The sequence below is a fragment of the Ambystoma mexicanum genome, chromosome 6q (assembly GCF_040938575.1).
Source record: "Ambystoma mexicanum isolate Mex_15411 chromosome 6q, UKY_AmexF1_1, whole genome shotgun sequence".
NCBI lineage: Eukaryota > Metazoa > Chordata > Amphibia > Caudata > Ambystomatidae > Ambystoma > Ambystoma mexicanum.
Window position 1 is genome coordinate 1,550,331,798 of NC_090937.1, and position 14,468 is coordinate 1,550,346,265.

The window sequence follows — 14,468 nt, forward strand, 5'->3', positions numbered from 1 at the left end:
CCAGCATCCTCTGCCCATAGTATTCACATTCAGCTCTACCGTTCTGACCTGTGAGAACTTACCAGCAACTGGATCTGGACCTGCAGGTTAAGGACCTGGCCATGAAGCACTGTGAGCATATGGCCCTTTATGAATGTGCATATGTAATGGATGGGATCAAATCGGAATAAACAGAACCAACTCAGATAGATGGAAAAGTATGGTTTTATTAACAATTATCTAAAACAGAGAGGTTACAACGAACATCAATGGACATACGCTCAGTCTCTCAATGATCTCCACACAAAATATAACTTTTATACACAAAATGCATCAGAGTGACATCATACTATGTGACAATAGTAAAAAACCTATAAAGTGTCGGTATTGGTTAAGGGAGACATCTAAGTTTACTTTTCTATAGGAGTTAGGATTGTTATTAGCTGTCCGTTATCAGGTGAACAACTTATGCCTACCTTTAAAAAATGTAATTGCAGAAGAATTAGATACACAGTCCTTCCTTATATGGACTGATATAATTGGTTGGCATGTTTGTGCCATGTCTGGGACAATTGGTTCATTTAGCAGCACGTAACACCAGACCTAGGTGCTAGATAGGACATGTAACTACCTCACCACCCAATTAGCCCAGCATCTCTCATCACCCATGCCTTATGCCATGAAATTGTCTTTGTACGTGGCCTTGCAGAACATGCTTGTCTTTGAGAATATACAGGAGTGAGGACATTCGCTATCGTGTCTGGAACTCCAAGTTCTAACTCTATTTCCATCCTTGGCTCACATGACAGGAGACCATGAGTTGCTCCATTTTGCAGCCTTTAATTGTTCTTCTTCAGAATAGATAGCTGACATTAGTTGTTTCAGTCTTGACTTCAGGCCAGACACCCTTGACATTCAGCTCCACGAGCCTACTATTATTGCTGTGACACAGTTTTCCATGTCCAGTTTTCTGTGAAATGGTGGCTTTGCCTGCATTCTATTCACTACTCATAGCTAGCTTCAATGGTGAGTTAATCTACCTGCATTTCAGCATTTGTACATTTGTTGAATGGTTGTTTTCCTGAAGAACTTGGTGCACGTGTCATCGTCTTTCTATACATTGGAAAGCTCACTCAATTCTTCACGTCAACATTAGTTTCTTCAGTATCCATACGTCATCTTCAGCCGGTTTCTCGGGACATTGTGCACACTTCTTTCTGATGTCCTTAATTTGTTAGTTAGCTTCTTTTCATACTCCTTCAAGGTTTTCCTCCTGCAGGTTATCATCACGTCGAGGGTATTTTCTGTCAAACACTTGTTGCGGAATTGGTATTATGGCTATTGTTAGGCACGCTACAATCTCATGTCTCAAACCCCTGGGAGGTAGGGGGTGGGATCTCCTGCAGATGCACACTGCTTCTCCTCTACATTCCACCCTTTGGTCGAGTCCTCAACCACTTCCTCAATTCTCCCAGTGTCCTTTTATTTTCTCTTGAAGAAATGTCTCTCCGGTGTACATATCTTCATCACCCCCCTCAGGGTGCCCGTTGTTTTGATGTGTTCATCCACACTCCAGGTCATGTAACTATACTGTCCACTTGGTGTACAGTAGACCCATCTTCCCACGTATTTCATGTGATCTTTTGTTCCTTCATGTGCTACAATGCTGGCCTTTATGTAATCTCTGATTGTGTCATCAGTCAGCTCCTTTGTTTCTGGTTCATCCTTAGCATCAATCATGATCTTCTCTTCATTCCTACTGCTTTCTTGGCAGTTTTCGTACATTGTGAAATTATTAGCCGTATCAAACATTATCCAGATATGATTATCACCAATATTGCTCCAAATAACTTGAATAAGTTTGCCATCCAAAAAGGAATCCATGAGAACAGGAAGGCGTACCAACTGTCATCTTCAATAGCTGATGTCTCGTTCACCATTTTTATGTGAAAATCTGTCAACATCGATATGGCCTCTGTCAATGTTCCGTTCTTTCCGTTATGAGATGGTATGAATGTGCAACATGACAATCTGATCGTGGCGAAAACACCTCCTTCCATAGCTGTGACCTTATCGAGGACTACCTGTTCTGGAGGGTCATCAGCATTATGGCCCTCAATTCTTCTTTTATTGCGTTAAATCTTTTCATGGTGGCATTGATTGTCTGGAGCAGCTCCCACCTGGTGATTTGTAACCACCTGGCATTTACAGTGGTCTGAACCCCAGGCATGAGCATGGATGAGAACAACACTACAGTTTTAATGAACAGTTTGTGCTCATCCGGAATGTCATCATAAGCTGGTTTTGATTTTGCTGAAAAGTCATTCAATCTCTTTCTTCGCCAGAGCTCATTGATCTTCTTCTTCTCAGGTTATCATCTACTTTTGGGAACTCTTCAATATTCAGGTCACTTTGTGCTATCACCAATGCTGGAACATGGATTTATACAAGAGAGCACACCCCACCCCAATTTCTGGGTAATTTCATATATGCTCTAGATCCGCAGGCCCAATTCCAATCCATTAGGACAGCTGTCTCTCTCCTCATTCCTGGGACGTCCATGGTGTTTTTACACCCCTTATTATGTCCGACATAGTTCTTTCCCTTCCTTTGAAAGCACATGGATGCATTTATCAATGGGACTACTGATACCTGCCCAGCTTCATCTTCTACCTGTGTCAGTAGTTTAGAGTATTTAGACCAGGACTTCAATGCTATGTTATGTTAGGTTAAGGGAACTTAATAAAGCGCACGTACACCTGAGGGCATCTTGGCACTGACGAGTGGATGGAGGACAAGTAACATAACCGCGTCAGAGACCCATACTAAAAGAGAGTAGTTTTCAGAAGTCTGCAGAAGGTGAGATGATCCGCAGTAGCACGAAGAGTGAAAGGAAGATCATTCCAAGATCTTGCAGCCACCACAGAAAAGGCTTGTCCACCCTTACGTGACAGACGGTAGCGAGGGACAGCTACAAGAAGCGCAGATTGATATCTCAGCAGGCGGGTCGGAACGTAGTGAACAAATCTGGCCTGAAGATACTCAGCACCGATGACATAAAAGGTGCAGTGCACCAAACACAGAGATTTAAACAGGATCCGGCTGGCAATAGGGAGCCAGTGCAGATTCCTCATCAGAGGAGAAAGATGGGATCCAAAAGGGGGGCGAAGTATAGAGCGGGCAGCCACATTCTGCAATAGTTGAAGCCTGTTAATGAGATAGCATGGTTGAGCCAGATAAGTTGAGTTTTAATAATCAAGGAATTTAGGACCAGAGCTGCCACCTGCCTGACATTCGGAGGAAATGAAGGGCAGGACTTTCCGCAAGATGCAGAGTTTAAAGTGCCTGGGCCTGCATTCGCTAGCCACCTGGTCATCAAGGGCAAGTGAGGCAGAGATTTTTACGCACAGGTTCCAGACCGATTAAACCAGGAGGGGGAGAGGACCTAAACTTGACGGCCAGAATTGCAAGGTCCAGAATAGTTGGGGAGATGTAGTACCCACAACCAGGACTTCAGTCTTACTGCTGTTGAACTTCAGCCAGTTTCTCATCATCCATCGCCCCAGATCCTCCAGACAGTTCCTCAGCCAAGCCGCAGTGTTGGCTTGAGTGAGATGAAGGTAAACAAGGATCTGTGCATCATCCACATAGGAGTAATAGCGAAACCCATGCACCTCAATAAGAAACAGAAGGAGTCTGATATAGATGTTAAATAAAATAGGGGAAAGTGCATAGCCCTGGGGAACACCACAAAGGAGTGTGACCAGAGGCAAATGAAAAGGAGGAAGAGAGATAGACTGGGACCGGTCGGACCAAAATAAGTGAACCAGTGGAGAACCCAGCTGGAGGGGCCAGTGTCTGAGAGACGAGAGAGCAAGATGGAGTGATCGACCATGTCGAAAGCAGCTGACTGATCTAAAAGAAGGACTGCTCCGACACCACCCTTGTCAAGCAGACAAGCCAAATCTTCCAGTACCGAGTTCAGGATGGATTCAGTGCCCCTACCCGGCCGGAACCCAGACTGGAATGAGTCAAAGAAATGAGAGGACTCAAGAAAATTGGACAAAAGGGGGGACACCAGTGCTTCCATCAGCTTCATAAGGAAGGGAAGAAGTGAGATAGGATGGTAGTTGGACAGTACATCGGGATCAAGAGAGGGCTTCTTAAGAAGTGGAACTACCAGAGCATGCTTAAGAGAACGGGGAATTACTCCACTAGAGAAGGAGATATTGACAACAGTGGTAATATGCTCGATCAGATCGACAGATGCTTCCTTTAAAAGGCCTAGGGGTATAGCATCATCGGGAGATGCAGATTTTAATTTTGAAATAGACAGCAATACATCACAATTTGAGAACCAAAGGAAGGAGGACCAGGATGCGTTTGCCGGAGGGCAATCAGTGGCAACTGTAGCAGCAGTTAGCAGGGGCAGGCCGTCCTTTATGTGGTTGCAAATAAGCAAGATGTTTTCCATAAAGAATACTGAAAGAGAGTCACATAGACCCTGCAACGGAAGGACGAGGGCCCCACTTTTCTCAGGAGAGGCAAGACATTGAACAAAACCAAAGAGGGCCTTAGGTTTGTTAAGAGCTAGTTGTAATTTATGGATGTAATAAGATTTCTTAGCAAAAGTAAGAGCCTTATAATAGGCCGAGAGAGAGCAGCTGAAGAAATCTTTACCTGTGGAGGAGTAATCAAGGTGCCACTCTCTCTCCACCTGCCTGCAGTGAAGGTTAAGTGCTCTAAGCTCTTCCAAAAACCAAGGTTCAGGTGTAAGGTTTTTTGCTTACATAGTTTAACTGGTGCCAGCAGATCGGCAGTAGCCAGGAAGGCGAACTCAAGTACAGCCAGGAAGGCGAACTCAAGTACAGGTAAAGAGCAGACCCCAGAAGAACTGCATTTGGCTAACAGGGCAGTAGTCAGGTCAGAGCTGGCTACTCTGAGCCAGCTGCGTTTAGAGGTAGTAGGTTTAGCAGGGCAAGGAGAGGAGGTCTGGAGGGGAAAAATAAATGATACCAAAAAGTGGTCAGACCATAACATGGGACTGAGGGAGATTGAGGAAAGGGCATTAGTATCGATTCACTCTGACACTGCTTACTGTTAGGAAAGATTTCATAATTGTATGTAATTTTTCCTCCATGTGTGTAACCCCAAACATTTTGCTGCTGTTTTACACCCTGATCTAGACTTTGCCAGAGAAGCGCAGCCTTCTGCAGCACTCCTCTGGGCTTTCGCTCAATTCTTATGGGGAAACTGACATGCCCTTAAAACAGTCAGTATTTGGGAGACTTTGTTTCCCTTAGTCCTTTCCTCATGTTTCAGCTTTTGTGCAACATGAAACAAGAGTGCACCGTAACTTACATTACCGCGCTCTTGGGTCTCTAGTCATTCCAAAGGCCCTAGAAACTCTCACTGGACTTATTATGAACTGTGCAGGTGTGTCACGGACGGGACTGGTGGCAGCTATCATTTCTCTTGTGTTTTGAACCCTTTTTTGCCATGTTATCCGCGCTTACCGCGGTGGGCACGAATAAGTGGCCTGGCACCCAAAATGGCCTTGCCACGAGGTTCTTTGTCCTGTCCGCTGACCGTCTTGCCCCTTCACCTTCCCCCAGGTCGAGCCGACCCAGGGCAGTCCTTATTTGGTCATGCACTTTCCCGCGAAACACAACGCTTTCGCGGGCATCTGCATGCCTTGTTTGTGCCTCCAGGATGTGGGCTTGGATGTCTGTTCCCAATACACATCCTGGGTACCAGAGATTCTGGAGTGTCCTGAATGCCTGGGACCACCGTGGTCCGTTATAGGTCCATGTATGGTGTAAGTGTTTGTGAGCAGATCTCCCATTGTGTCCTCTCCGTTTTGGCGCGAAGGGAACTTTGGATAAGAGGATGCTGAAAACACTACTACCATGTCGATCTCCTGAGTTCACACCGAACAAGGGGTAAGGAGCCAAGTATCCTGCAACAAGAAGCTGAGTTGAGGAACCGCTGGTGACACGCTGAAGGTTTGGCACCCTGAACTGCTGTCGTCCTGTGAGACCCCTCTGCATCTGATCGTCCTAGAAGGTCTGTGAAGGCGCTTCGACTCATTGGAATAGTGGGATCAACTATTCCCGGCACCTTCATCAAACCCTGCAAGTAAGCCTCTTCGGAAGCGTCCCTGGGCCAACCAGTGGGCTGACCAGCTTACACAGGACGCTTCGCTCTGTCACTGCCGCCGTTTCAGGGAAGACCTCGAAACTTGGTCTACTGCTTGCTCTGCGTCCACGGCACCCTCACACCGAATTTCGTATACTTGGCATTCCTAGGTCTGAAGTGAGACTAGTGCGCGTGGACCAGAGTAAACACGATTGCCGTGGTGCCCTGCTGCGGTAACAACCTATGCACGTCCGCTGCATTTGGGACACCCTCTACCTTACATCCTGCCACGCAGAATCTACACGGTGTCGAGACGTCCTGATCATCGCAGCTGAACCTGCCAGCAACGTGAACTGAACTGGAGAAGTCTGCCTGCGTCGGGGACCGGTGAGTAGTCCATACCCCAACCGGTGGCCCCTCGCGCAGGAGCCCGTTTCTTTTCTACCGCTGTTGCGAAATAGTGACTCTATCCCGCACTCTCATCCTGCCTCTGCCCACAAGTGGAGGCCTTGCTTGAGTAATGGGGACTTGTTCGGCCTCGCTCCATTCACCTTCCTGAACTGCCTGATATCCTCGAAGAGGCCATTTTATTGTCCATTGTCACTAGCGCGTGCAGGTACTTTTGAGCACAAGGCTCCTCTCTTCGTAGGGCTCGGACCTCCTCCTAGTTAGGTGTATTTCAGATGTCGAACTGGGTCTAATGATTACTTGCACTGCCTATTTTCCGAAGCGCAGCACCTTTATTGTCTTTTAAAGCTAACCTGTGCTTTCTTCTTCTCCTCACAGGCCGCTGTGGTGCTGCAAGTGGATGAGAGCGCGATGAAAAACAGGCCCCCGGAATCCGTCAAGGTAAGTACATCACTGTGCAGTTGTTTATTATTGAAAGCTGTGGTGCTCTGGATGGAAGCATGGCGTAGCGCTATGGAATTCAGGTAAGACTGATGGAATTCAATGTTTTGGAAGCGCGCGTTCTAATATTGTTTTTCCCTTTCTCGTTAAAGCAGGTCGCAATGTTCGAACAGCAACTGTGGTAGGGGTTCGCCGGAAGTCCTTAAACTAGTACTCACAGGTGAGTGATGTTTCTTCTTCTCTCGGTTTCCACAGATTGCAGCCCAGTTAAGATGCTGAGTGCTGGATGGTGTTTTCTCAGGTACGACAGAATAATCTTGTTCTTGTTCTTGCAGGATTACAGGAATAAGGGTGTGGTTTATATAGCCCAGGTAAAGTAGTACCAGGGAAAGTAGTTCCAGGCCTGCCACACCCAAAACACTAGCCCGCATGGCTTGGTTCTTAGAACTAGACTGTGTGGGTGCTTCCATGTTGGATTTAAAGGCCCATGTACATAAATGGGACCTATTTTGAACAACCCTTCCTTCCTACATATGAGCCTGGTGCCAAAGGCACCAGGACTGACTCCAGGAGCCCTTTTGCAGTGGTTTTAAGGCCCTCAGGGTTTTGGTGGGAGCCTGCTTGTGGCACAACTCGTGCCCCCTCACAGTGGTCATGACAATTGGGTAGTTCCTTACAGACTTTGAAAAGTTCTAGTGCTACTCTAGGCATTTCTGGTGTTAACTTCTTTGTCGGGGGAATCTTTTTTATTCTATCCAACCGTATTTCAGCGCTCTGCCTCATTTGTTTCTTGAGGACTAGACTGGCACCCAGACCTCGCTTCCTCCTATTCTGTTCTATTTTTTGATGCCTTCTCGCTTCCCTTCTAGCTTTTTCTTCCTCCTGCCTTTGTTCTTCCCTCCTTACTCCTTCCCTTCATCCATCGTCTTTTCTTCTTCTTCTCTGTAACCTTTTGTCCTTCACTCTTTTTGCTTCATCCTTCTGTCTTTCTCTCCTTCCTGTCCCTTTCTTCTATCGCTCTTTGTCTATTGCCATACTTTCTTGTTCCTCTGCCCGTCTTTCTCTTGTTCTTCTCTGTATATCTATTCCTTTCGATCCCTGCTTTTCCTACTTTGTTCATCCTCCCGCAATCTCTTCTCTCGTTCCCTGTCCTTCTTTTCTTGCTCATCCTTATCTTATCTTTGCCTCACTTCCTCAATGCTTTTCCCATCTAACTTGAGTAGTATCGCTCCTCTTATCCATTCGTTCTGTGCAAACATTACCTCGTCAGCACTATCCTTGTCTCCCTTCCATCGCTTAATTTCTCGATCTATGTCTGTCAATACATTTGACCTGTGACCTCTTTCTTCCTTATCTTGCACAAACGTACAAGTGTCTTCCTTTCTTTTACTCACTTTTGGACTGTCATCACTACTGTATGCGGGGGGTTCATATGTCGGGATACTATACCCTGCTGCTGCCTTCAACTCCTTTAAAGTATAAAATCCTATCTTTTAAGATTTACACGTTTACTTTTGGGCAAGGTAAGAGAAACTGAGGGCACAACGCCCTCTCCCATATGCTGATTAAGCATCCACTCCTCCGGTGGCGGGTCCTCTTTTTCCTCTTGGTACAAGTTTCAAAGTTCTAAAATTGCCAATATTTTCTCTAATTTCTTTCCTGTGTACGCAGCATGCACGTATGTGGTCAAGTGTTGCAATACCACTTTTGACAATGATCGCCCTTGTGGCCGTGGCATGAACATTTTATCCACTGTGCCCTTTACCCATTCTGCAGTGTACTGTTTGAGGCTGCATGCATGTTTTGGCAGTGTCTTACAAAGTTGCATGAAAAGAGTATCTTCCATAATGACAAGTCTCAATTGACAGTTGATACTTACCAGATCGTTAAATAAACCTTTTAATTCAACTCAAATCGTCACCTTTAGTGCTTTAAAACAATAAATATGAGCAAGCACCATCAATCACTGCTCAATCCTCTTTTATTTTAATGACCTGTCTATCTTTTGATTGGCGGCAATCGCTAACTGCACCTTAACTTCAAACAATGTTACTTCTATCTTTTCACAGTTCTGTCAATTCCTTAATACTTCACACAACAAACAATACTTAAAATATTCACACATTACACATTAATAACCCTGTGATCACTTCCCTTATTATTAACCGTCTATAAGAAGGGGTATACTTCTCTGGCCTCTACTTATTTTACCCTATACAGGGTTTAAGACATCACCTTTCACGTTCCTGACCGTGCATTTTCTCTTATTATCACTACTCCCATTGGAGTTTGAAATATCTTCTTCCAATTCCCTTGAACTATGATTTCAAGGCTCTATCTATGTCTACACAACATTTCCCGTTACTTAAAAAATCACAAACCGCCCCTTTATATTGCCATTTCCCTTAGTCTACTTATAAGTGTTAATCGACTCGAGGCCTTCGTTATCGACTCCGCCTTCAATCCGACCACTTCGCTTTCCATCCGCAGTGCGCTTGTGCAAACCGAGCATGGATTTTTTCAAAGAAGGACCTGCCCACCGTCTCGATACTTTTTGCAGGTTTAGTTCTATCGGCCGCTATCCACAGGAAACGCCACGATCTTCCAGCTAATGCCCGATCGTCCAAAACTCTAAGGTCAAACTATTTTAGATCTGAAACCATTCAAACTGCTACCACATGAGTTTATGGCCTTGGAACATGCATTTATAGTTTGACAGGATTACACCAGAATAATTCTGAGTCCAAATAACCAGACAAACTCAAGAAGATGGCAAGTTACTGTTTTATTAACAAATATCAAAAACAGGGATGTTTCAACGAACATCAATGGACGTACGCTCAGTCTCTCAATGATCTCCACACAAAATATAACAGAGTGACATCATACTATGTGGCAATAGTAAAACAATTATCAAGGGTTGGGATTGGTTAAGGGAGGCATCTTAGTATACTTTTCTATAGAAGTTACGATTGTTATTGGCTGTCCATTATCAGGTGGACAACTTTTGCCTTCCTCTGAAAACATGTCATTTCAGAAACATTGGACAGTTTCTCATTGGTTTTTGAACTATAAGGTCCTTTATTATATGAAAATTTCAGAGTTCGGGAGGATATCTCGCGCTCACACCAACAACTTTTTGTAAACCCTATTATCACTAATGCTACAATTCTTCTGAATAGGTACAAAAAATGTTTTCAAGTTGCATAACAGTTGTCAAATATATTATTTAATTTTGACTTCCAAAGTGTAGAACAGCCGACACGTGTTTCGACCTTTGGTCGTTATCAAGGCATGGGCTCTGCTCTTGTACTGACATGTACATAGTTGTGGTATTGGAGTGCTCTTTCCACTTTCCCCATCAGTGTCCTAGTCCATTCTTGCCAGACGACAGCAGAAGACCGGTGCTGTTCCCAAAGTAGCCCATGGAGATTGGTGGTGTCCCACGAGTGCAGCGCAGAGTGTCTTCAGTGCGTAAGAGGAGCCTCCCGCCTGGCCGCAGTTATCTCACTCCGGACAGCAAGAAGAAGAGCCCACAGTCAAAAAACGAGGATTCCCTAAGCCAGGTAATGGCATGTTTTGCAAGGGTGGGAAGTAAAGTATGATTAGCTTCTTTTTTACTCTTGAATTTGAATCTGTATGCTGTTGCCTGACATCCTGGATTGCAATGCCTGATAATGACTGGATTGTTTACGGGTAATCTTCATTACGCCTACTCGTCCCAGTACTCAAGAACAAGGCCTTGTTCAAGAGTAAAAAAGAAGCTAATCATACTTTACTTCCCACCCTTGCAAAACATGCCATTACCTGGCTTAGGGAATCCTCGTTTTTTGACTGTGGGCTCTTCTTCTTGCTGTCCGGAGTGAGATAACTGCGGCCAGGCGGGAGGCTCCTCTTACGCACTGAAGACACTCTGCGCTGCACTCGTGGGACACCACCAATCTCCATGGGCTACTTTGGGAACAGCACCGGTCTTCTGCTGTCGTCTGGCAAGAATGGACTAGGACACTGATGGGGAAAGTGGAAAGAGCACTCCAATACCACAACTATGTACATGTCAGTACAAGAGCAGAGCCCATGCCTTGATAACGACCAAAGGTCGAAACACGTGTCGGCTGTTCTACACTTTGGAAGTCAAAATTAAATAATATATTTGACAACTGTTATGCAACTTGAAAACATTTTTTGTACCTATTCAGAAGAATTGTAGCATTAGTGATAATAGGGTTTACAAAAAGTTGTTGGTGTGAGCGCGAGATATCCTCCCGAACTCTGAAATTTTTGTCTACTTTGTACAAACTTTGTGGGAAGTTTGAGGGAGTGATATCACTTTTTTTTGCCGACCCCTTCGTATTTTTATTATATATATTTTGTTTGAAATTTGAGAGTGGAAAAGAGCGCACACAACTTGGTAGCGATCCCACAATTTTTTGTATTTCCTTTATTATATGTACTGATATAATTGGTTGGCATGTTTGTGCCATGTCTGGAACATTAGGTTTATTTAGCAGGATGTAAGCCCACACCTAGGTGCAAGCATATAGTGAATGTAACTACCTCACCAACCAATTAGATCAACATCTCTCATCACCCATGCCTTCTGCCATGAAATTGTCTTTGTACTTGGCCTTGCAGAAAATCCTTGTCTTTGAGAATGTACAGGAGTGCGGGTACTCACTATCGTGTCTGGAACTCCAAGTTAAAACTCTATTTCCATCCTTGGCTCACGTGACGGGAGACCATGATATGTTCCATTTTGCAGATTTTAAATGCTCTAAATGAATTAAAGTTTTTTCATCATTTGTGTTCTATCTTGCACCTTAATGAGAGGAGCTTCATCCTCTGCATGCTTGTTCTTCCTCAGAATAGATAGCTGACCTTGGTTGTTTCAGTCTTGACTTCAGGCCAGCCAGCCTTGCCATTCAGCTCCAAGAGCCTATTATTTTTGCTGCGACACAGTTTTCCATTCCCGCTTAATTGGTTCTGGCTTACTAAATTCATGATACCAATGTCCAGTTTTCTCTGCAATGGTGACCTCACCTACATTCTTTTCACTACTCGTAGCGAGCTTCTATGATGACTTAATCTACCTTGCATTTCAGCATCTGTATATTTGTTTAACGGTTGTTTTTCGTCTGCATTTTGTGCATGTGTAGTCATCTTTCTTTACATTGGAAAGCGTACTTGATTCTTCACTTCGTCATTGGTTTCTTCAGGATCTATATGTCATCTTCAGCCTGTCTCTCGGGACGTTGTGCACACTTCTTTATCACGTAATTAATTTGTTGTTAGCTTCTTTTCATACTGCTTTATGTTTTTCCTCCTGCAGGTTATCATCATGTTGAGGATACATTCGGTAGGATTGTCTCAATGGTTATCTTATTTCAAACACTACCTGCAGTATTGGTATTATGACTGGTATTAGGCACGGTACACTCTCATGTCTCCAATACACTGGAGATAGGGGGTGGGATCTCCTACATATGCACACAGCTGATCCTATACAACTGGATTCACCTTCTCCAGTGACCAGAGCTGAAGAGACATAAATCAATGGTGGGCAGCAGAGTGCACCTGCACAGTGGGTCGTACCTCAATTACCACCCTCACTTTCATCTGGCTCCGTATTCGCATGTCATCCCAGCACTTCTTCATGTTGTCTGGGGTAGTCTCTTCCCAGATACTGCACCATCCAGAGGCTCCAAGCTGCTTCTCCGCATGGAAGAGGGACTCAAAATGTTTCAGGAGCTGTTCACCTATGATTTAATCTTCTGCTGTAGAGAGGTTGGCAGCTCTCAGCCTTTCCACCTTGGGTTTGCTGTAAGAAATGGCAGACATGGTGCAAGTAAGGCTGGTGGGGTGAAACAGGGTCCCGACTGCACCTGTACAGAGAAGTTGCCATGTTACAAGGGAAGTGTTGTTCTCCAAATGAGGCTGATAAGGTGGTCAAAGACTCTTGCAGGGAGCACACAGAGGAACATGCACTCCAAGGAAGTGGCAGCGGTCAGCAACCAGTGACAGGATGGCACACAGATGTTGCAGAGGGAAGGCAAGCAAAAGTAGGAATAGGCACCAAAAAGCAGAAAGCAGACTGACAAATAAGGCACAGGTCATCATCAGAGCTCAATTGGACAGCCTTGCCAGTTATGTGGAAGAAATGCCCTTAGCGTGTAATTTCCATGCATTACGCTGCACATGCTGCACATGCACAGTACAAATGTGGAACACGATGAATAGAGGTGCATGCGCACACTGCATTTGCGCCAAATTAATCCTAATGGCACACGTTCGCATCACACTTTGGATTTGAGGCACGTAAAGGCAGGATCTGCGGAATTTAGAACTTCAACTTTTAATTCCACCTTCATGAGTGAGAGGGGATCTGAAGGAGGTGGCGGACCAGGGAAAAAGACACCCGTGGCATCATGTGGGAAGAAGGCACCACTACCTTTACTTGGGAAGAAGGCACTGGTAGCATTACATGCTAAGAAGGTACTGGTATCACTGAGTGCAAGCAGGGCTAGAAGGGGAGAGCCTAGAGAACATCCCAGTACCCAGGAACAGCCACAGGTTCCTAAGAAGGAGCAACCAGGAAGAAGCGCTTCTCAGAAGCTGATTATGTAGATGAGCATCCGGTAGTCCTGTCAGCACTCTCTTTTGAGACCCAGCAGTGGAGGAAGTGGCAGGAGGTCACAGATGAGATAAATTCCTGTGGGGTGGAGAGGTACACAGCGGGAGAGGTCAACAAAAAGATGGGCGACCTCATGAGGCGTATTAAGGAGAAGCTCGGCTGTAATGTGGCCTCTGCCCAGGATGCTGGTGGTGGTTCACCACATGTTGAGGAGCCAACTTCATTTGAGGAGGTCACCAGTGGCCTCATCACAAGTGAGCACATGTTTGCATGGGAGGCATGAACACATATGTTGCAACATCAGGCGAGTGACATGTTGTCTTAAATATGTTATTTCTACGCAACATTACATGCACATTTCTGTGATGTTGGTTGGGGTCAGTTCTTGTTCAACCCAATTAAATCCTGAATATTTTTTCATGGGAAATCTGTTCACATGATGTGTAGTGTGGACGGTGTATGCCTGATGACCGGTTCTGTCAGTCATTGATAGTTTTCCACTCATTATTGGCTCATTAAACAATGGCAATGGCAACACACCACTGTGTGGTAAACATCTGTATGACACGTGTAATAGCACTAAAACTCAGTGTCAGGCCTGTGTATAGGGCACTTCCAATGCTGAAGTTGACTCACATGGCATTGCAATTGGCAGTGGCTGATGTCAGATTAATAAATTCACAGCTGGACAGACAGTGAACTAGTATGAAGTACAATGTCAGTGTGAGGTTGCATGGGGTGTGTACCTGACTGCTGTTCTGATACTGGGAGATACAATGAATTAAACAAAATGTGTAAACCCACAATTGGAGTGTTAACGGTTCAGTGTTCATGCAAATGCACACTGGTAATGTCCATGTCGTAGTCTCCT